Source organism: Stegostoma tigrinum, chromosome 1 (genome assembly GCF_030684315.1).
Source record: "Stegostoma tigrinum isolate sSteTig4 chromosome 1, sSteTig4.hap1, whole genome shotgun sequence".
Taxonomy (NCBI): domain Eukaryota; kingdom Metazoa; phylum Chordata; class Chondrichthyes; order Orectolobiformes; family Stegostomatidae; genus Stegostoma; species Stegostoma tigrinum.
In genome coordinates, this window is record NC_081354.1 from 101,754,354 (window position 1) to 101,779,679 (window position 25,326).

Genomic DNA, 25,326 nt, shown 5'->3' on the forward strand with positions numbered 1-25,326 from the left:
GAGGAAGCCATACCGGGTATAATGGATACAATATACCACATTGGCAGATGTGCAGGTGAACATCTGCTTGATATGGAAGGTCATCTTGGGGCCTGGGATAGGGCTGAGAGAGGAGGGCCACTGTGGGGGGAAAGTTGCGTTCCTTGAAGAACATGGACATCTGGGAGGTGCGGGAGTGGAATGCCTCATCCTGGGAACAGATGCAGCGGTGGCGGAGGACCCCCGCAGTGGTCGATGACGCCCTTCAGCGCATCCCCCGCATTTCCCGCAACACATCCCTCACACCCCGCACCCACCACAATGGACCCCAGAGGATCCCCCTCGTTCTCACATACCACCCCACCAACCTCCGGATACAACGCATCATCCTCCGACACTTCTGCCATCTACAATCCGATCCCACCACCCAAGCTATTTTTCCATCCCCACCCTTGTCAGCCTTCCGGAGAGACCACTCTCTCCGCGACTCTCTTGTCCATTCCACACTCCCCTCCAACCTCACCGCACCCGGCACCTTCCCCTGCAACCGCAGGAAGTGCTACACTTGCCTCCACACCTCCTCCCTCACCCCTATCCCAGGCCCCAATGAGACCTTCCATATAAAGCAGATGTTCACCTGCACATCTGCCAATGTGGTATACTGCATCCCTTGTACCCGGTGTGGCTTCCTCTACATTGGGGAAACCAAGCGGAAGCTTGGGGACCGCTTTGCAGAACACCTCTGCTCAGTTCGCAACAAACAACTGTTCCTCCCAGTCGCAAACCATTTTAAGACCCCCTCCCATTCCTCAGACGACATGTCCATCATGGGCCTCCTGCAGTGCCACAATGATACCACCCGAAGGTTGCAAGAACAGCAACTCATATTCTGCTTGGGAACCCTGCAGCCCTATGGTATCAACGTGGATTTCACAAGCTTCAAAATCTCCCCTTCCCCCACTGCATCCCAAAACCAGCCCAGTTCTTCCCCTCCCCCCCACTGCACCCCAAAACCAGCCCAGCCTGTCTCCGATTCCCTGGCCTGTTCTTCCTCTCACCCATCCCTTCCTCCCACCTCAAGCCGCACCTCCATTTCCTACCTACCACCTCATTCCGCCTCCTTGACCTGCCCGTCTTCCCTGGACTGACCTATCCCCTCCCTACCTCCCCACATATACTCTCCTCTCCACCTATCTTCTTTTCTCTCCATCTTCGGTCCGCCTCCCCCTCTCTCCCTATTTATTCCAGAACCCTCTCCCCATCCCCCTCTCTGATGAAGGGTCTAGGCCCAAAACGTCAGCTTTTGTGCTCCTGAGATGCTGCTTGGCCTGCTGTGTTCATCCAGCTCCACACTTTGTTATCTTGGATTTTAAACAACTTGCTTGGACATGCCTCTGCGCAGGTAGGTCTTGAAAATAAACCTCCTGAACCTGAGGGAGAGACACCTCCACTGTCATATTCTTAATATGAATAAGCAATAAGAAACGAACATGCAATAAGAAATATTTAACTTATCTAGCATCGAGATCCATTCTCAATTAGAAATGTAGCACAGACTAACAGATTGTCCCGAAGTGCTTTCAGCACAAGCACATCCTTAATGAATATATTTTCTCCTGTATTCCATTATGTTTTATTCCTGAGCAAGGAAGCTTTTTGGAGTTATGAAGTCTTATTAATGAGTCCAATTTTAATAATTGCCTGTTAATGATTTTCACAGTCCAATTTCACCAGACGTCAAACAAAAAAAAACTGTAAAATTCACTTAGGCATGGAAATTGATTTGTTACAATAATCCCCAATGTAATATTTGTGGCAGAATGGCTTTCATAAAGTGAATAATCTCCTTATATATTGTGCTTTGTAGAATCATACAAATGTACAGGCTGTATATATCATTATGGCGAGTAGAGATGCAGCATATATGATCCATTTTCACCCCTGATCTTCTCTCTGTAGAGATTTCCCTTCCTTATTGAAAAACAGCACAGGGTTTACTTTGCCTCAATTGACCCTTCTTCTGAAGTTTTAAATTTCTTTCTCCACTACTTACCAACTCCTGCAATTGGTCAGAGAAGTGTTCTTGGATGGCATTTTGCCAGCAGCAATGAACAGAAACCCTGTTTTCCTCGCTTTGTGTTGTTACCAGTTCACATTGTCAGAACTTACAGAACAAAGAATAAAGAATTGAAACCCATGTGTGCAATTATGTCTAACTAACGAAGTATGACACGAGCTGCTCTGCTTGAAAAATTTTTGGTCTGTTGTTTGCCTGAGATCCATCATTTGCATTATATTCTATGATGCCCACTCATTTGTGGGAGATTATTTGCCTTCCTCTAATGCAATTTTTAAAGGGCAGGAGAAAAGTCAAGGTCTGCATTAAGCTGGGTCCTACCTCTAAAATAAAGTTGGTTTTCTGGTTCATCCTGCAAGGAAATATGGCCTCCAGGCAGTTTCAACCACGTACATTAAGGAAGAGGTCATATATTTCATTGTCAACAGTTATATATATTTCATTAACAACAACTTGGACTTACATATGGCCTTTAATGTGGTAAAACATTTCAGGATGCCAATAACGTTTCTTCACCCTGTAGCTGGCACAAGCTTAATTTTTGACACTTTTTTTTAAGTTTGCTTCCTGTTTTTCTCTCTTTCTCTTCCATGAAGTTGCTCCACCTGAACTAGCAAGAAAACAAGGGTCAGAATTATTTTTTACTACTTACTATTGAAATACACAGCATTAGTGGAAAAGATTTCCCTCTCCTCCTGAGCCCTAAACCCTTCTCAAATCACCTCATCATTTATGGAATAAAAATGAAGCAAATTAATTAGAACCATAAATAAATTGGTGGCTGTGTTTTTATTGTAAAACAACTAATGGTGTTTTCTCTTGGAAATTTGGGTGGCATGGTGGCTCAGTGGTTAGCACTGCAGCCTCACAGCGCCAGGGACCTGGGTTCGATTCCAGCCTTAGGCGACTGTCTGTGTGGAGTTTGCACATCCTCCCCGTGTCTGCATGGGTTTTCTCCAGGTGGTCTGGTTTCCCCCCACAGTCCAAAGATGTGCAGGCTAGGTGGATTGGCCATGATAAATTGCCCGTAGTGTTCAGGGGTGTGTGGGTTATAGGGAGATGGGTCTGGGTGGGATGCTTCAAGGGCAGTGTGGACTTGTTGGGCCAAAGGGCCTGTTTCCACACTAGGTAATCTAATCTTAAAAAAAATTGGGGTAAATACAATATGGGAAGGAAATCTCTTACAAGTGCTTTATGAGAAAGCTTATGGATATTACACAAGTTCTCTTTTGTCTGACAAATATCTAACATACCACCAAAAACCAATGCATACTCTGATCTAAACAAGGAGTGTTTGTCAATTATTTAATAATTAGCTTCACAGTGCACATTAAGAAAGGAGGCATGACCTAAAAAAGTAACATAGAGAAAAGGAGAGTGTGTTAAAAAAAAGAAGTGACAGTAATATACTGTGATGACCAGGCCTTGAAATATCCATCACCCTTCTTAGACCCCTTTTGTTTCTTTCTGTTTCCACCTTCTGCTCTTTGCAGCTGAATATCTTAGCTGTTTTATCTTCAGGTAAAACAGTTTGGGCAGCAGCCCTTACCACTATCATTGCCAGTGCTGCTTTCTGATTCACTTCCATAGGTCAAGCATTTGGGATGCTGTTTTGTTTCCAAAAGATATTACACCCATTGCCTTGCAATGGGCAATCAGTGACTCGATTAAATCTTGCATAGTTTGAGAAGAGTTTAAATGCCAACCTAGAAATGGAGTTCAAAGTCTGACCCTCTGGGCTTGGAACCTTTTCACTTTTCTACTTTAAAAAATGAACATTCGATGTGTTTCCTGAAATTCTGAGAAAAGAAATAAATTATCAGGAGGATGGAAGTATGTTTCTAGAATGGATTTGTCATCTCATCAAAGTCAGAAATAAACAAAACTATGAGCTTTCACCATCCATCAAAACACAAGCTGCTTACTGGAGTAATTGTTTTTAAATGTATTTCGCAGCTTTCATTTGCACTTCACTACATGAATTATAACCAAAGTGGATTATCTAAAGCATTTACTGCTCAATTTGCTTTGATGTTAACCTATTGAACACAAAATGCATTTGGGCTTGTCAGGAATGATGAGACTTTTTGTCATTCTTATGCCTCACTTTCTATTTAGGATAAATGATACCATCATCAGTTAAGTGTCATCTTTCATGGGAGATTTCTCTCCTTGGGGCCTGGTAAGCTTTCTCAAGTTATTATGCCAAACTCACCTCATAGCCCTTGCATCACACCCCTGTGATACCCTGATCATCATATCCTTCCACTCGCCATTGACGTATTTGCCACTTCTGGCAGATTCTGAGATTCCTGGTGCTGATATCCTTTGTAAAGGTAGTCCTGGCAGTCTACAGCTGCCCTGCACTGTTTTTTTTTGTTTGCCTTGGGCTTACCATGGGGCAAGAACCTGGAGGTCCTTGTGGCCATAATGGTTACAGAGCCAGCAACAATTGCTCTGTGCAGAGCCTTGGTGTGAAACTTAGAGGAAATTTTGATGGGAACACCACCACCTGCAAATGTCCATCCAAAACACTCACCATCCTGAATTTGAAATATACCACTCTGGGACAAAACCCTGAAACTCCCTATCCAACAGTATTATGCATATACTGATGCTAAAAGGACTGCAGTGGTTCAAGAAGGCAGCTCACCATCATCTTCTCAAGGGCAACTAGGATGGGCTCCAACAATGTCTATATCCGATGAAGGAATAAAAAAAACACAGTCTCCAATTGAAGCCAGGGTTTTACTGACTGTCAGTGACCTCCACCCCTCTATATCCCTTCTACCCTTTCCATGCATTGTAATCTTTCCCGCTGATATATTGAGTTACTTCCCTTCACAAATATTACTCCTTCTAAATCCCTATATACTGCCTTCAATCACCAGCTTTTTCTCCCGCAACAGTGGCCCCTGATAAACACCTTTGACTTATCCCCTTATCTATGCTTGTAATGTAGGGCACTTTTTTTTTTGAAAATTTCTCTTTAGTTCTGGCTTCACATTCAACGGAAAACATGCTCTCACTATCAACCCTGTAAAGCCTCCTCAGAATCTTCTACGTCTCAATAAAATTGCCTCTTATTTTTCTAAATACCAAAGAATATAAACCCAGCCTGCTCAAAAAATACACAACAACCTCATCTCAGTAATTAGCTTCCAATCCCTGAATGTAGCTTGAAGTGAACAAACCTGTATATAGTGTTTTTATTTTGTTCACTCAGAAAAGTGAGCAACTGCTGTTTGTCATTTTTATAAATGTCTTGGATGCAGGCATAGGTGGATGGGTTGGTAAGTTTGCAGATGACACTAAAGTCGGTGGAGTGGTGGACAGTGCGGAAGAATGTTGCAGGTTGCAGTGAGAAGTGGATAAACTGCAGAATTGGGCTGAAAGGTGGCAAATGGAGTTTAATACGGATAAATGTGAGGTGATTCACTTTGGGAGGAATAATAGGAACGGAGAATACCAGGTCAATGGAACGATTCTTGGTAGTGTGGATGTGCAGAGGGATCTTGGTGTCCATGTACATAGATCCCTGAAAGTTGCCATCCAGGTTGATAGTGCTGCTAAGAAGGCTTACGGTGTTTTAGGTTTTATTGGTAGAGGGATGGAGTTCCGGAGCCGTGATGTCATGCTGCAACAGTACAAAATGCTAGTGCAGCCTCATTTGGAATATTGCGTGCAGTTCTGGTTGCCCCATTACAGGAAGGATGTGGGAGCATTGAAAAGAGGTACAGGGGAGATTTACCAGGATGTTGCCTGGTCTGGAGCGAAGGCCTTATGAAGAAAGGCTGAGGGACTTGGGTCTGTTATCATTGGAGAGAAGGAGGCTAAGAAAGGATTTAATAGAGACATACAAGATGTTCAGAGGATTAGATAGGGTGGACAGCGGGAGTCTTTTTCCAAGGATGATGACTTCAGCTTGTACAAGGGGGCATAGCTACAAACTGAGGGGTGATAGATTTAAGACAGATGTCAGAGACAGGTTCTTTACTCAGAGAGTGATAAGGGCGTGGAACGCCCTGCCTACCAATGTCGTGAATTCAGCCACATTAGGGGCATTTAAACAGTCCTTGGATAAGCATATGGATAATGATGGGATAGTGTAGGGGAGGAGTTTAGATTAGCTCACAGGTCGGCACAACATCGAGGGCCGAAGGGCCTGTTCTGCACTGTATTGTTTTATGTTCTATGTTCTATGTTAACACTTATTAACTATCCCCAAGATATTGGTGAGTTGTTGAACTGTTGTAGTTGATTTGGTGTACACATAGAGTACTGTTAGTTAGGGGACGGGGTTGGTCAGTTTGGAGTTCTAGGATTTTGATCTAGTAACACAGAATGGTGTGTGGTCTGGCAGGGACCTAACATTTGATGGTCTTCTTATGTGTCTGCTGCTTTCATCCTTCCAGGCAGTGGGTGTCGCAGGTTTAGAAGATGCCATTAAAGAAACCTTGTTGAGCTTTTGCAGTGAGCCTTATAGATGGTACAGATTGCTGCCATTATGTATTGGTGGTGTAGGGACTGAATGTTGAAGGTGTTAGATGTTTTGTCAAGGAAGCAAGCTGCTTTGTCCTGGATGGCGTTAAGCCTCTTGAGTGTTGTTTGAGCTGTGGTCATCCAAGCAAATGGGGAGTACTGCATCCCTCTCCCAACTTGTGCCATTCAGAAAATGGACAGGTTTTGTGGAGTAATAGAGTGAATTATTAGTTGCTAGATTCTGATTCTCTGACCTGCTGTTGTAGCCACAGTATTTATATGGCCAATCCAGTCATTTTTTGTTGCTGAAAACCCCCAGGATGCTGGTACTGGTGGGTTCTATGATGGTGATGTTATTGAATGTCAAGAAGCAAAGGTTAGATGTTGGAGATGGTCATTACCTACCATTTGTCTGGTATGAATGCTTTCTTCAATGCCCTGTACAGTTGTGACAAGCCTTCCTATTTTATATCCCATTCCAATTGTAATAAAGAACGCCATTCCATTTACTTTCCTACTTACTTGATCTCCTTGCAGGCTGGAATTTTGTGATTCAGACACAAGCACACATAAGACTTTCTGTATTGCTCTCCAGTCTGTCCCCATTTAAATTATACTTTTCTCTTCTTGCTGCCACCTGAAGCTTTGGTTTCTATTTCAGCTAGGGACCATAACTGAAGGAGAAAAGAAAAAAATACATGCCTTCAAATCACAGACAACAGCTTGCAAAGTACAGATTTCCTCCCAGCAAGAGAATCTCATTGCCCAGTTCTTGCAATTTGATTCAGTTGGGAGCTCTGTCACCTCTGAAGCAGAACACTGTTCAATGCCATGAATTTAGGTCATTGAACTCATAGCTTAAGCTGATAGTTCAATGTAATATTCAGGGAATTTTTGATAACAAAAGTTATTCATTTTCTTTATATTGAACTCCATCCTTGCACCATAACATCCTAAAATCAATTTTCCCTTTAGATCGCAGAAGAGAATATGATTCAGGGCAATATCAGGGAATTTAAATAAGTATGGCCAGTTTCCATACTAATATTGTTGCATCATTACTACTCATTAGTAATCTAAAATATATCTTAGATAGCCTGAAAAGATGCCAATAGAATTGTTTATGAACTGTTTACAACTGGAGAAGTTAGCCAGCCTGTGACATTACTTGATGTCCTGAGTCCCATTCTGCCCTCTCTCACTCCCAACACACTGCTGCAGAATGAGCTTTTGGTATCATGAGGTGGACAAATACTAACCCTTCTCCACTATCAACACCACTTAAAAATGGTGAGAGTGACCATTCATATGGGCTTATCCTATTGTGTAAACTGAGAATGCCTGGCCTGGCTATGGAAGGGCCATGCCTGCTGAAAACCTTTAACATCTTCACTCCCTGCTATTGATCTGACAGAACAATCTGTGACCTCTGCAAATGTGACTGCACAACTCAATGTTAGGAGCAGAGTGCACTGGATTACGAAGGAGAATACGGGAGCACAAAGTACTAATAAAATGAGACATTCAAAGGTGACAAGGAAAGGGAAAACTTCTTGTTTTGGAGTAAAAGCTGCCATATAGGCATCAAATGGGGAAATGAAATATTCATGCCATAGAGGTGCCCTGAAAATAATTTCTTCTCCTTTTGCCTACCACCAGGTCAAAGTGTGGGACCGATATCTGCAGTTAGGGTGGAGGGACCCTGCTGACTGGTATGGCCTGGTGGCGGTGAAGACTTTGGTTGGCATCCTCATTGGGCTCAGGGCCTAGAAAACCCCAAGCTGGTTATGGTTTCCTGCAGATACAGGTGCGCCCTCCTTGGTCTGATCTGTTGAGGGCACTGGCGGTAACTGGAAGGACTTAGGTAGATGGCACAGGCAACCTAATGGTGTCTTGTGTTTAAACTCCCAGGATGCCTCTCCATTTGTCCTGCTGTGTGTGATGCTTATAGATACCACCCTGTCTACTTAAGAAAATGGAACACTCAGAGTGAGATTACAGAATAACAAAAGTGATATGGAACAGGACAAACATCTTTTTCTGAAGAAGGGTATAGGCCTGAAAGGTCAGCATTCCTGCTCCTCTGATGCTGCTCGGCCTGCTGTGTTCATCCAGCTCTACACCTTGTTATCTCAGATTCTCCAGCATCTGCAGTTCCTACTATCTCTAGTACAGAAGGGGGCTATTTGGTCATGGTGTGCACACTAGTTCTTCAAATGGGCAGCATTATCAAGGGCCGATTTCCTGTCCTTTCCCCAGAGCCTTATTTCTATCCAAATTATCACCTAATTCCCTCTGAAAGCCTCAATTCAACCTACTTCTGCAACATTTCCAAACCCAATAACCTGGTATGAAGAAGATTTTTGTCGCAGCATGTTTTCCCCTTTTGCAGATTACTTTACATCTGTGCCCTCTTGTTCTTCAAAAAGATGGGCATGGATGTTCCCCTGGACCGTCACCTGCCTCTCACCTTTCCATTCATACTGAGCACATATTTGTAGAGTGATGACCACTGCAGGCCTGAGCATTTTGCTGACCTGCGTTTTCAAGTTGGCTGACACCTTTTCCATGGAGTCAGCTGAGAGCTTGAATGTCAGAGTCACAGCAGCCTGCAGAAAATGGACGGGTTCTTCCATATTTTGCTTCTGCCTGATTAAGGCCTTGTCATCCCTGCCTGACATTTCTCTGCCTTTCAGTGCAAGTTGGCCTTGTTCCTTATGGCTGGATCCAGATGCATTTCTTTGATTTGGGGCTGAGTAGATTCTCTGGTGCCCAGTAGTCCTTGCAGCGTCACAGACCTGGAGCATTTCTTTCTCTCCCAGTTGCACAGATGTGTGCTTGTGCTGGGCAACCATTGTGCTCTGTTTCATTTGTCCATCAGTTAGTCCCCTATGCCCGTGGAAGACAAGAGAGACTTAGACTGAGAAGAAGCTCAAATGCTTGTGTACAGGAATCTGTAAGATTAACTGTAGATATGATAAAAGTAGACAGCAATCCTTTAAACTTAGTTCATGGGATGTGGATGTCACCAGTTTTGTCAACATTTATTGCTTGTCTGTGATTGCACTGGCAAAGATGATTATGACCTGCCTTCTTGAAACATTGAAGGCTTTTAGCACTCCAACAGATACATCAGCACAAGATTGATCCTGGACATCAATACAACAAATCATCTTCTGACACTTCTGCCATCTACAATGCGAACCCACCACCTAAGACATTTTTCCATCCCCACCCTTGTCTGCCTTCCGGAGAGACCACTCTCTACGCGACTCCCTTGTCCACTCCACACTCCCATCCAGCCCCACCACACTCGGCACGTTCCCCTGCAACTGTAGGAGGTGCTACACTTGCCCCCACACCTCCTCCCTCACCCCTATCCCAGACCCCAAGATGACTTTCCATATTAAGCAGATGTTCACCTGCACAACCGCCAATGTGGTATACTGCATCCGCTGTACGCAATGTGGCTTCCTCTACATTGGGAAAACCAAGCGGAAGCTTGGGGACCACTTTGCAGAACACCTCCGCTCAGTTCGAAAAAAACAACTGCGCCTCCCAGTCACGAACCATTTTAACTGCCCCTCCCATTCCTCAGACGACATGTACATCTTGGGCCTCCTGCAGTGCCATAATGATGCCACCCGTAGGTTGCAGGAACAGCAACTCATATTCAGCTTAGGAACCCTGCAGCCCAATGGTATCGATGTGGTTTTCACCAGCTTCAAAATCTCCCCTCCTCCCACTACATCCCAAAACCAGCCCAGCTCGACCCCGCCTGCCTAACCTGTTCTTCCTCTCACCTATACTCTCCTCCCACCTCAGGCTGCACTTCCATTTCCTACCTACTAACCTCATCCCGCCCACTTGACCTGTCCGTCCTCTTTGGACCGACCTATCCCCTCCCTACCTCTCCACCTATACTCTCCTTTCCACCTATCTTCTCCTCCACCCATCTTCGGTCCACCTACCTCTCTCTCCCTATTTATTTCAGAATCGTCTCCCCATCCCGCTTTTCAGATGAAGGGTCTAGGCCTGAAACGTCAGCTTTTGTGCTCCTAAGATGCTGCTTGGCCTGCTGTGTTCATCCAGCTCTACAATTTGAGTTTAGTCTCCTGGTATTATCACATACTTCAGGGCATGGTGTATTATACATTATGCTTTCTCCAACACATTAAGAGAATTTCCTCATCGAACTGAGATCACCTTCTGCTATTATTTAGCACCGAATGCAATTATACTTGATGATTTCCTAGACAAGCAGAAGCATAAAAGTCACAAGAAATATGGTCTGTCATGTGCAAACTATGTCAAGCTATGTATACAGTTTCATTGTGATGAAGCAAGCACCAATATAGGAAAGTATTATGTATTTTGCTCAATATTTTCTATTTACTTTGATTTTATATTACTGCTTATGTGAAAACAAAAGTAGATAGCCACAAAAAATGCAAGGAAGTAGAGCTGTTTGAACAAAAGAGTTTCTCTGCTCAATAGCCTGAGAAACTAGGGAATAAAGAACCAAGGAAGAACTCCTTCTATTTGCAAAGTCATTACATTGCAAGTTTCATATTTAAATATTTCACATGAGAGGAAACATCTTGGCGCAGATTATTTTGTCAGTGACAATACTGGGCACATTGCACAGCTCATGGAAGTGTCTATGCCCTGACCACATTATGTAGATCCAGCCAGGATCATAGCAAAAATGGATCTGTGATAATAGGAACTGCAGATGCTGGAGAATCTGAGATAACAAGGTGTAGAGCTGGATGAACACAGCAGGCCAAGCAACATCTTAGGAGCAGGAAATCTTACGTTTCGGGCCTAGACCCTTCATCAGAAATGGGGCCAAAGAGGTTACGAGAGAGTTGCAGTGGGAGAGAGATCCCCTGAGGCTTGTCTGGAGGGAGGAGGGTAACTTCTTCAGGGTGGGCGTCCTTAGAAGAGGCTTTGCAGTGAGGTAAAAATTGTATCAGAGGTAATAGGAACTGCAGATGCTGGAGAATCCGAGATAACAAGGTGTTGAGCTGGATGAACACAGCAGGCCAAGCAGCATCGGAGGAGCAGGAAAGCTGACATTTCAGGAAGGGTCTAGGCCAGAAATATCAGTTTTCCTGCTCCTCTGATGTTGCTTGGCTTGCTGTGTTCATCCAGCTCTACACCTTGTTAACCAATATCTTTTAGATCGCCTACAGTAAAGTGGAATATTTGAGAAGTTATTGTGATATAGTTGAGAGGAAGAGAACTAAGCAATTCAGTTGGGAATACTGTAGATGCCTGTAGATGTAAGCAATACAAAATATACCTCATTGCTGATCGATAGCCTGTCAATGTCTTTTTAAAGCAATGCCCTGCAGGAGATTTTCTCTGTGCACTATTTGTAGCAACATCATTCCCTTAGTTTTAAAGGATATGTTCATAATTTTGCTCCACATTTGATGTTGTAAATTCAGGCTACAGCGATAAAACTGTGACAGCATCCGATGTGATTCAATCTAAGACCTCTCTGAGCCAATCTAAGGCCTCCAAGAATAAAACATTCAATTTTGTTGTAAGATGAGACATTCTTGGATGAAGCATTAACCTATGGTTCCACTGTAGATTTTTCTCCTGCTTGTCCACTTATATGAATGTGAACTACTCAATATAATCCGACTTCAGTCAGCATACATCTGTGTGGGAATGATAAGAAAGGAATATGAATCAAACAAAAATATGTTGCCACTTTCTTGAGGTCACTGCAATGTGCTTACTTGCAGATAGTTTTCTGGTTAAATTTTGCAATCTGAAAATATAACTACGACAGATTAATGTTCTTGAATAACCCTTGTAATACTTCTATGATAGCCTACCAATGCATCAATGTTCTTTTGGCAATATTCTCAGGAATGCAGCTTCCTCTCATTGTTTGGAGTCGCTGAAGCATGCAGCACAGTCTTCCTGAAAACATTGAAGAACTGTGCCTGGTGTTATTAATACAGAATTTCCAACATCAAAGTAGAATGCTAGTACAAAGACTTGCAGAAAAAATGATTTTCCAAGAATCTACCAATATTCCAGCTTATCTGTTCCTGACTGGATATCTGCTCTCACTGACCATAAAAATTTGAGAAGCACTACTTTGTCTCACTTGCTGTTATATTTCAACTAACTCAATAATCCTGAAACTGTTCATTGGAAAGTAATGCCATTGGCATCTCAGAGAGCAAAATTCCTCTTTCAGCAGTCAATAGAGTATCTGCTAAATTACATTTAAAAAAAGCATTGTTTAATGTCTTTTATCCTTCTGAAAATTGCATCAATGCTTTTACCTCAGACACCTGAAAAGCAGTTTCAGACACAAAAGTTCATTTTCCAATTCGTATTACTTCAACTCAGCTTACGGGAGAACACTTCTTTTATTTTGATATCATATTTCATGGCTTTTGGAGCATAAAACATTGAATAAGTTTTCCTGAGAAAGCTTGACATACTGGATGACAAAGGAGCAAGATGCTTCATTTCTAGTCCATTCCCTGGCTTATCTTTAATTTGACCATTCAACAGAAAATGTAATGACACTGTATGTCATACTGGCCCATTAAGTTAACGTGGAACTCATGAAGACAGAATTAGCGGTTTCTGTCAATATATTATCAGATTGTTATTATTTGATTTAAAATAGGAATGGTTCTTATTTAGCTTCTTTTCTTCAACAGGTTCTAACATATTTTTTAAACTATTTCAGTGAATTTATACTTACTTTGTCAATGTTCTCTCCAGAGAGAGGTTTGACAAGAGCTGCACAGAAATACTTTTGAGTTCCTCTGCATCATCTTCAGAATAAGTGTTGACAGAGGATTATGGCTTGATCAAAGGATGAGTGGCATATTAAACAACTAAATTTCAGTATATTAATAATAAATTTCATGGGAGACCCTTGTAAGGTTAAGAATTCTATTTCAGAACAAACAACGAAGGGATAATGATAGCAGCTCACACGGTTTTTGAGTTGAACTTGGATCAGTATCAAATTGTTTTACTGACAGGTATTAACTCACTTGGGAGTTCCTCATTGCTTCAATCCAGCCTTGATATTTCTTTCATCAATTGACTTTTTAATCAATGTTTTGAAATGAAGCAAAGTGATACTATTTTAACAATGACTTAAAAGAACACTGTAAAAAGCCTTATACATGCCATTATCATTTTAAAAACTTGCAATTCGTGGAAAAATTGAAATACAATTCTTTACTTTGTACTAATGATATAGTGCAAAGAATAATAATTTCTCCTTTGCATTACAGATATATTGAGGCTTTTCATATTGCACTCATTTGTATCGTTTGAATTTTAAACCAGGCAGGATGACTTTGATTTGTCAAGGCATTGATCTGAGAAATGATCTAAGGAATGGTTATAATGTTCTTTCTAACTGCAAAGATCAAGGCTTTGTGTACATAGTTGTTGGTATGACTCTTTGCATGCTCAGAATTATTTGGTAAATGATATGCAGCCAGGGAATCACATCCATTGTTGGGCACTGTGCTGTGAGCTTTGCAAGCATGGACTGGTTGGGGTGGTCAGTGCTTGGCTCATCATAAACGGTTAAAGGAAAACACTTTTTAATATGATCTGCAGCCTTTGAGACAGAAAGCCTCCATACTTAATATTACACCTGAAATTCACGAGCCATGTTATAATTTGTATGATAAGCAGAATGTATTTTTTGACGTGATTGCAGTATCCTGTTGATGCTGAAAATGACAAATGTTTTTAGTGCATAAAAGTAGCATGAAATAGGTATTTCATCTTTATACAGTCAGAGAGCATGGAAGCAGTCACTTTGGTCCAATTAGTCCATGCCAACCATGTTCCCAGACTAAACTAGTTCCACCTGCCTGCATTTGCACATATCCCTCTAAACCTTTCATATTCATGTACTTATCCAAAAATCTTTTGAATGTTACAACTGTGCCTACATCCATTACTTCCTCTGGCAGTTCATTCCACACAGGAACCACTCTACGTAGAAAAGTTGTCCCTCATGTCCTTCATCAAGCTTTCTCCTCTCATCTTAAAAATAGGCCCTCTAGTTTTGAGCTCCCCCACACTGGGGAAAAGTCCTTTGTTATTTACCTTATTTATGCCGCTCATGATTTGGTTAATCTTTACAAGGCCAGCCCTCCATCTTCTCCGCTCTAGTGAAAAATGTCCCCGCCTATCTAGCCTATTCTTATAACTCAAACCCTCCATTCCTAGGCATATCCTGGTAAATCTTTCCTGAATCCTGTCCAATTTAATAATATCTTTTGTATAGCAGGGGGACTAGACCTGTGCATGGCATTCCAGAAGCAGCTGTACCAACATCCCGTACAACTTCCACATGGCATTCTAACTCCTATACTCAAAGGAGCGAGCAATGAAGGCAAGTGTGTTAAACATGTTCCTAACCACCCTGTCTACCTGTGATGGAAATTTCAAAGAATTAAGTACCTGAAACCCTAAGTCTCTCTGTTATACAACACTACCGAAACGTTTGAAATAACTTGCACTTCGAGTGTAATCTGAGGTAGTCTGGGCACTTTCCAGAACCAGAAGTGACAACCTTAGATCTGATCATTTGTGTCTTCTAAGTGACTAGTTTCACCTTTGTGCAATGTAAATGTTTAGGATTAAGAAGAAATAAAATCCACCAAACATGTTGGAGTGCTTTCTTTCCCCCGTTGCAAATCTGGTGGAAATGTACCAACCTTTATTTATTGTATTAGGCTTTGTAAGTGCCAATGGTAAGACCAGCATTTTTTGCATACCTTTAATTGCCTTGACTGAATTATGAGTAGGACTTACAGAGTCAACCACATATCGTATATCTTGTGTCACATGTGAGTCAGATTGGCTAAAGGTGACAAAATTTTTACCCTATAGAGTCTACGTGTACCATATGGGTTTTTACAGCAATTGATGATAATTTCATGGCTACTCCCGCTGATATTAACTTTATAGCCTGGAAACTAAATTTTAGTTCTACCAGTGGCTGTAGTGGATTTTGTATCCATCTATCCACCTCTAACTTGGACCGTTTAGCTAAATAATTCAGAGAATTTACCACTGAGTCACCACCTCCTTCTATATCTCTATAAGAAACATAATAACAGAAGAAATAGGAGACTACTTCCATCAGTTCCACCATTTAATGCAATGATAACATTTCTACTGCTTACGTTCAAGTTACTCTCAATCCATGAGAGATCAAAAATCTTATTTATTACAACCTTGACTATACTCAAATATGGCATATCCACACCTTCATGGGTAGAGAATTCCTAAGGTCCACAACTCACTAGGTCAAGAGAATTTTCTTCAATTATCCTAAGACAGTTCCACGTACTGCAATCCCAAACTGATGGAAACAACATCCACCCAGCCAAATACATTTCAGAGACATCAATTCTTGTTCCTAACCACCATGCCTACCTGAATCACCAGACATTATAGATACAACGTACTCAGCATTTCATTATGGTACAATTTTCTCATCCCAAGGTACAATTTATTGAACATTTATTGTTCCACCTCGAATGCAAATGCATCCTTTCTTAAACATGGAGACCAAACTGAGCAGTACTCTTCAAATGTAGATTGGCTAAATGCCTATACAATTGTGGCAAAACCTATTTTTCTGATACTCTAGTTATTTTGCAACATGACTTTTGCCTTCTTTATAGCTTACTGTACCTGCATGCTGATTGCTGTGTTCCTTGTTTGAATTCATTATAGTGTCTTTGTTCATCATCATTTCAAAAGGTTCACACCTTTTCTAAACTATTCTGTGTTTGTATTCTTTCTAAAATAGAGCTTGACAATATACTTCTCCACATTATACTTCACCCCCGCTTTGTTTCTCACTCAGTGAATCTGCCTGTACACTGTGAAACTTTTTTGCAGCTTCCTCAGAGTTTACATTCCCATCTAACTTTGTATCTAGCTTTGTCCCCTACAATTGGCTACTTCTTTCTGTGACTGTGCTGCAAATTAGAGCAAAGTGTGTCAGTGGGGTGCAATCTGGCTGTTTGATTTTTCCAGTCATGGTTGAAAAGGTGGCAATATGAGATGTGTAGCATGATATTTGTAACACGTGATAGGATATATGTGAGGGTAAGGTGAAGATATGAATGTCACATATGAGTTATGATTGATAGAGAGTGTTGGCTGGTGAGTGGTGTGGATATGGAGATGTAATACTTTGAAAAGTGAATGAGGCTAGTGCTGTCGTTGGTTGGATATGGCATTCATAAATCTGATAACTGATCTTAACCATTTATGTGAGCTCTTTGAAAATCTTACAACTCTGTATCTAGATCCTTGTGACTATTCTGCTGGTATTGGCATTCGTAGCAATCTGCATCCACCAGCTTTCTGAGTTTGTCTAAAGATCCTCCTGCTCTCTTTTGGATAGAGTGCTTCTCTCATACTATCCAGCTTCTGCAGTGATGCGTCCAGAGGACATTGGATCCCACGTACTGCAATGTTGTGCTATAACTGAGCCTCTCCTGTTTCAATTCTAACATCAGCATTCAAATGCATCTCCTTTTAAAGGCGTGTGCCATTGTGTCTTTTAGAAGAGCAGGAAAGTTTGAATTTGTTCTCGCTCCAAACGATTTTGCACCTCTTGTTCAGGAATGCAGCCATTCTCCAGAGTACTTCACAATAGCTTTTGGCCATAATCATAGAGATGAGCAGGTAACAGAAAATTTCCATCAGAAACAACTGAGGAATGTCAATTTCCCTGGCCATTTTCAGTTGTTTCCAAATTATTCGCCTTACAACCCTTTATACAAAAATAAAACTAAACATTACCATTCAAGAAAGGTAAAATAGAAAGCTCAAATCTATTGTTCTTTTTCTGCAAATCTGAAAAAAATTCAGTTATGTTCATAAATAAGCTGAAGACTGTGAGGATGAGAAGAATGCTGCACCATTGAAAGCCTAAGGTGACAAATAGAAATAGCAGGAAAATATTACTGCCAACAGAGCCAACACACTATTCACAACATGACTGAATGGAAACAAATATTTTGCAAAAAATTTTCTATCAGACAGGTTGCTTGCAATTAATGTGGGAACATATTTAAAGAAATTACAAATGTTAAATTTGACATCTACTGCTTTTATTAACAACTTTAAGAGGAGGTTATAGGAAGTCAAGATAATAAAATGTGAGGCTGGATGAACACAGCAGGCCAAGCAGCATCTCAGGAGCACAAAAGCTGACGTTTCGGGCCTAGACCCTTCATCAGAGAGGGGGATGGGGGGAGGGAACTGGAATAAATAGGGAGAGAGGGGGAGGCGGACCGAAGATGGAGAGTAAAGAAGATAGGTGGAGAAGGTGTGGGTGGGGAGGTAGGGAGGGGATAGGTCAGTCCAGGGAAGACGGACAGGTCAAGGAGGTGGGATGAGGTTAGTAGGTAGCTGGGGGTGCGGCTTGGGGTGGGAGGAAGGGATGGGTGAGAGGAAGAACCGGTTAGGGAGGCAGAGACAGGTTGGACTGGTTTTGGGATGCAGTGGGTGGGGGGGAAGAGCTGGGCTGGTTGTGTGGTGCAGTGGGGGGAGGGGATGAACTGGGCTGGTTTAGGGATGCAGTGGGGGAAGGGGAGATTTTGAAACTGGTGAAGTCCACATTGATACCATATGGCTGCAGGGTTCCCAGGCGGAATATGAGTTGCTGTTCCTGCAACCTTCGGGTGGCATCATTGTGGCAGTGCAGGAGGCCCATGATGGACATGTCATCAAGAGAATGGGAGGGGGAGTGGAAATGGTTTGCGACTGGGAGGTGCAGTTGTTTGTTGCGAACTGAGCGGAGGTGTTCTGCAAAGCGGTCCCCAAGCCTCCGCTTGGTTTCCCCAATGTAGAGAAAGCCGCACCGGGTACAGTGGATGCAGTATACCACATTGGCAGATGTGCAGGTGAACCTCTGCTTAATGTGGAATGTCATCTTGGGGCCTGGGATGGGGGTGAGGGAGGAGGTGTGGGGACAAGTGTAGCATTTCCTGCGGTTGCAGGGGAAGGTGCCGGGTGTGGTGGGGTTGGAGGGCAGTGTGGAGCGAACAAGGGAGTCACGGAGAGAGTGGTCTCTCCGGAAAGCAGACAGGGGTGGGGATGGAAAAATGTCTTGGGTGGTGGGGTCGGATTGTAAATGGCGGAAGTGTCGGAGAATAATGCGTTGTATCCGGAGGTTGGTAGGGTGGTGTGTGAGAACGAGGGGGATCCTCTTGGGGCGGTTGTGGCGGGGGCGGGGTGTGAGGGATGTGTCGCGGGAAATGCGGGAGACGCGGTCAAGGGCGTTCTCAATCACCGTGGGGGGGAAGTTGCGGTCCTTAAAGAACTTGGACATCTGGGATGTGCGGGAGTGGAATGTCTTATCGTGGGAGCAGATGCGGCGGAGGCGGAGGAATTGGGAATAGGGGATGGAATTTTTGCAGGAGGGTGGGTGGGAGGAGGTGTATTCTAGGTAGCTGTGGGAGTCGGTGGGCTTGAAATGGACATCAGTTACAAGCTGGTTGCCTGAGATGGAGACTGAGAGGTCCAGGAAGGTGAGGGATGTGCTGGAGATGGCCCAGGTGAACTGAAGGTTGGGGTGGAAGGTGTTGGTGAAGTGGATGAACTGTTCGAGCTCCTCTGGGGAGCAAGAGGCGGCGCCGATACAGTCATCAATGTACCGGAGGAAGAGGTGGGGTTTGGGGCCTGTGTAGGTGCGGAAGATGGACTGTTCCACGTAACCTACAAAGAGGCAGGCATAGCTCCAACTCTCCGACACCACCTCCTACCGCCTCCTCGATCATGACCCCACACCCGAGCACCAAACCATCATCTCCAACGCCATTCATGACCTCATCACCTCAGGGGACCTCCCACCCACAGCCTCCAACCTCATTGTTCCCCAACCCCGCACGGCCCGTTTCTATCTCCTTCCCAAAATCCACAAACCTGCCTGCCCTGGTCGACCCATCGTCTCAGCCTGCTCCTGCCCCACCGAACTCATCTCCACCTATCTGGACTCCATTTTCTCCCCTTTGGTCCAGGAACTCCCCACCTATGTCCGTGACACCACCCACGCCCTCCACCTCCTCCAGGACTTCCAATTCCCTGGCCCCCAACACCTCATATTCACCATGGACGTCCAGTCCCTGTACACCTGCATTCCGCATGGAGATGGCCTCAAGGCCCTCCGCTTCTTCCTGTCCCGCAGGCCCGACCAGGCCCCCTCCACCGACACTCTCATCCGCCTAGCGGAACTCGTCCTCACACTCAACAACTTCTCTTTTGACTCCTCCCACTTCCTACAGACTAAGGGGGTGGCCATGGGCACCCGCATGGGCCCCAGCTATGCCTGCCTCTTTGTAGGTTACGTGGAACAGTCCATCTTCCGCACCTACACAGGCCCCAAACCCCACCTCTTCCTCCGGTACATTGATGACTGTATCGGCGCCGCCTCTTGCTCCCCAGAGGAGCTCGAACAGTTCATCCACTTCACCAACACCTTCCACCCCAACCTTCAGTTCACCTGGGCCATCTCCAGCACATCCCTCACCTTCCTGGACCTCTCAGTCTCCATCTCAGGCAACCAGCTTGTAACTGATGTCCATTTCAAGCCCACCGACTCCCACAGCTACCTAGAATACACCTCCTCCCACCCACCCTCCTGCAAAAATTCCATCCCCTATTCCCAATTCCTCCGCCTCCGCCGCATCTGCTCCCACGATAAGACATTCCACTCCCGCACATCCCAGATGTCCAAGTTCTTTAAGGACCGCAACTTCCCCCCCACGGTGATTGAGAACGCCCTTGACCGCGTCTCCCGCATTTCCCGCGACACATCCCTCACACCCCGCCCCCGCCACAACCGCCCCAAGAGGATCCCCCTCGTTCTCACACACCACCCTACCAACCTCCGGATACAACGCATTATTCTCCGACACTTCCGCCATTTACAATCCGACCCCACCACCCAAGACATTTTTCCATCCCCACCCCTGTCTGCTTTCCGGAGAGACCACTCTCTCCGTGACTCCCTTGTTCGCTCCACACTGCCCTCCAACCCCACCACACCCGGCACCTTCCCCTGCAACCGCAGGAAATGCTACACTTGTCCCCACACCTCCTCCCTCACCCCCATCCCAGGCCCCAAGATGACATTCCACATTAAGCAGAGGTTCACCTGCACATCTGCCAATGTGGTATACTGCATCCACTGTACCCGGTGCGGCTTTCTCTACATTGGGGAAACCAAGCGGAGGCTTGGGGACCGCTTTGCAGAACACCTCCGCTCAGTTCGCAACAAACAACTGCACCTCCCAGTCGCAAACCATTTCCACTCCCCCTCCCATTCTCTTGATGACATGTCCATCATGGGCCTCCTGCACTGCCACAATGATGCCACCCGAAGGTTGCAGGAACAGCAACTCATATTCCGCCTGGGAACCCTGCAGCCATATGGTATCAATGTGGACTTCACCAGTTTCAAAATCTCCCCTTCCCCCACTGCATCCCTAAACCAGCCCAGTTCATCCCCTCCCCCCACTGCACCACACAACCAGCCCAGCTCTTCCCCCCCACCCACTGCATCCCAAAACCAGTCCAACCTGTCTCTGCCTCCCTAACCGGTTCTTCCTCTCACCCATCCCTTCCTCCCACCCCAAGCCGCACCCCCAGCTACCTACTAACCTCATCCCACCTCCTTGACCTGTCCGTCTTCCCTGGACTGACCTATCCCCTCCCTACCTCCCCACCCACACCTTCTCCACCTATCTTCTTTACTCTCCATCTTCGGTCCGCCTCCCCCTCTCTCCCTATTTATTCCAGTTCCCTCCCCCCATCCCCCTCTCTGATGAAGGGTCTAGGCCCGAAACGTCAGCTTTTGTGCTCCTGAGATGCTGCTTGGCCTGCTGTGTTCATCCAGCCTCACATTTTATTATCTTGGAATCTCCAGCATCTGCAGTTCCCATTATCTCTTATAGGAAGTCAATCTGTCTTTATCTGCATGCTGCAGCATTGTTTGAACATTAGGTTGTCACAAAATTGGCTGAAAGAAATGAAACAGGCTGGGATTTCACATTGAGCAGATTGCCCTTGAGATTACTGCTGGCTGTTTTTCTATTTCTAATTGACACAAACAAACTTGATTCAGAAATCTCATGAGAGCTGATCAAATCAACCGATGGCACTAAAGTAAAGGACAAGGCTAAATATGATAAAGCAGCAAAGAAGGTAGACCTGAATGACATTTGCAAGTGGTCAGAACTACGGTTGATAAAATTCAAAGTAACAATTGCAAATTATTGAATGTCAGAAGGAAATTGAGCAGATGCCAAATTTTTAAACATTAGAAGTGAAACAGGAGAAACATTATCCTTGTAAATTGCTTTGGGCCCCTGGGTACTGCAAGAATTCTGATCTACTGGTTCAAGATTTAGCACTTATATATGGCTCCCAGGAACTATTTGGTTGCTAAAGTGGAGCTCTCTATTGCTGGGTAAAATCCTTAGAGTGCAGCAATAATGCCATCAGAATCAGCCAACGGTAAAAGGGGCATAAATACCACTTCAACAGCCAAAACAGACATCCCAATTCAGTCAGAGCTCAGGGTTCCTCATTCCACTTTTGGTCGGGCTGCTGACGTGTTGTTTTTGAGCTGAACTGCTCCCTAAACATTTGAGAGATTTGAGATACTGGGGCTGCTAACCACACTAAAAGTTATGTTTACTTGTTCAAAATTCTGGTATTTGCAAACTCAATTTTGATGAAACATCATCCTTTTCCAAGTTATTGACTATAATCTCCAATTCTAAAAACAGCAATTGTACAAGCAGCATGTGTGCAGTTATTTAATCTTGCTAAATACAATGCATTATGCAGTGTTTCACATTCCCAAATTTACTTTTCTATCGTAGAAATGAAAACATGAGTGTGCAGTTATACCTGTTCTCCTGAGAAGGTGTGTGGGGATCTTCTTTTTCAATGACTGCAGTTGTTATGGTAATAATGCTTCCATGATGTTGTTAAGAAGAAAATTCAAAATGCAGACTCAGCAATGACAATATAAGGTAATAGAAAGCCAAGTTATAATGGTGTTAGGCTTATAGATAGAGAAGCATTTGTAGATATGGTGAAGTCATCCTAATGGGTTGCTTCAACTATCGGTGATGGATATTGAGTCATGTGGCAGGGGCACCAATAACAAATTGCCCTTTCCTGGAAGCTACCAAATTTATGAAGTAACATTTACCCAAACCTTGCACTGATTTGAACTTTAAGGATCACAAAGGTGTGGAATTTAGGTAACCAGGTAACATTAATTCCTTCATTTATTCATTTACTTTTAATCCAGTCATCACTAGAGGATTAGTAATGGCCATTTGTGGGGTAGTATGCATCTCCTTGGGAATGTGGGAAATCAAGGTCACACCCCTGATGACCACATCTACAGGAAGTGTGCCATCTGCAGCTCCTGTCAGATGGCATGGATTTATTGGAGCAGCTGTTGGACACACTTAGGAGCTTGCGGGAGGTGAAATTCATCATAGATAGAAGATTCACAGATGAGACCACACCCAAAGTTGAGGCACATAAATGGGTGACCACCAAGAGGAACAGGCAGTTAATGAAGGAGACCCCTGTGGTTATTCACCTCTTTAACTAATATACCACCAAATATCCTCAGACAGCATCTCCTAAACCCTTGACCACTTCCGTCTCGGTGGACAAGGGCAGAAGATACTTGAGAACAACACCACCTGCAAGTTCTCTTCCAGGCCGCTCACCATCCTGACTTGGAAATATATCATCCTTCCCTCACTGTCGCTGAGTCAAAATCCTAGAATTCTCTCTCTAACAGCATTGTGGATCAACCCACAACAGGTGGACTGCAGCTGGTTTTGAAGGCAGCTCACCACCACCTACTCAAGAGCAACTACGAATGGACAATAAAATTGACTATGTCCAATGGAAAAACCAAAACAAATGAATTCTCAAGGATGCTAATGAACAGAACAGAGAAAATAGATTAAGATTGCATTGATGAAAATCCTGTACATCAGACATCACTAAATATTTACCAACTAATTAAAGACAGAGACAAGAGATATGATCAGCCAAAGAATAGTATGAAGACATGTTCAAATCTAGAAATGTATTCCAGAAGGATGGCTAAACTAGTAATCCAAAACTATGCCAATACTTCGGATAGTATAGATACGTTACTGTCGTTGATAATGTGTTAGTGTTCAGAAAGAGATTAGTCATAACAACAGATCTTCCTCGAATTTATCAAAAGCATTTTGAAATGACAAAGTGTCAGGATAGTACGTGACAATCATACTTGTAACCAGGTATCATTTCCCCAACCAAGTATTAATTGCCAACTGCATTCTGAGTGTTATAACCAGCCAAGAGAAAAAAGAAGAATCGGCTTGAAATTAGACAGGAGTAAGGGGTGCTACATCCAATGGGCCAGTTTTATTTTCTGTAGATATACCGTATTCAGCCACAAATAGTGGTGGGTAATTGAACAATTTAAATGGAAAGAAGGTTTCAAATAATCCTAACTTCTTCAATGGAGACAGAAGTTGCTGGAAAAGCTCAGCGGGCCTGGCAGCATCTGAGAAGACAAAAAAATCAGAGTTAATATTTTGGTTCTGGTGACCCCACCTCAGACCTGGACCCGAAATGTTAACTCTGACTATTTTCTTTACAGATGCTGCCAGACCTGCTGAGCTTTTCCAGCAACTTCTGTTTTTGTTCCCGATTTACAACATCCGCAGTTCTTTCCATTTTTCTTTGATGGAGAGATAAGCACATCAATGCAAACGCTAAGGTTCAAGCATTTGCATCTATCTTCAGTCAGAAGAGCTGAGTAGGTGATTCATCTTGGTCACCTCCTGAGATCCCCAGCATCACAAATGCCAGTCTGCACCAAGTTTGATTCAAATCACATCATTTCAGGAAATGGCTGTCAATGGGAATCAGGGAGAAAATTCTTCACTGCTTGGAGGTATAACTGGCACATCAATCATTTCAGTCAAAGGCCATCATTGCAGTAGTTTGTCATGGTGGTATCTTAGACCCACAAATCTTCAGCTGCTTGATCAAAGGCTTTCCTATCATTATAAGGTCAGAGTGGAAATGTTTGCTGATGATTGCACAATGTTCAGCAACTCCTCAGATACTGAGGTGGTCTGCATTGTATGCAGCAAGATCTGGACAATATCCAGGTATGAGGGTTGGTAAGTGACAAATAACATACATACAGAAAAGTGCCAAGAAATGACCACTGCTGGCAAGAGAAAATCCTACACTGTGCTTTCAAATGCACCGAATCCTCCACAAAGAACATTATCAGAACATTATCATCTACCAGCAACTGAACTAGACTAGCCAACTAACTTTCCAAGACCAGATCAAAGACTTGGAATTCTGCAATGGCTCGCTCATGCCCTGTTTTGGCAAAGCCTGTCCACCATCTACAAGGCTCAAGTCAGGAGTGTCATGGAATAATTTCCATCTGCCTGAAGCATCAACACCACTCAATAACCTTCACACTATTCAGGCCAAAGCTGACCATGTGATTGGCACCACATTTAATATCTGCAACATTCATTACTTTCACTACTGATATACAGCAGCAGCAGTATTTACTATCTCCAAGAAGCACTACAGAGGTTCAAAATATCTTTGATAACACTTTTCAAATCCACAATTACTACAAACTAGAAGAATAAAGACAGAATATGCATGGGAACATTACTGTC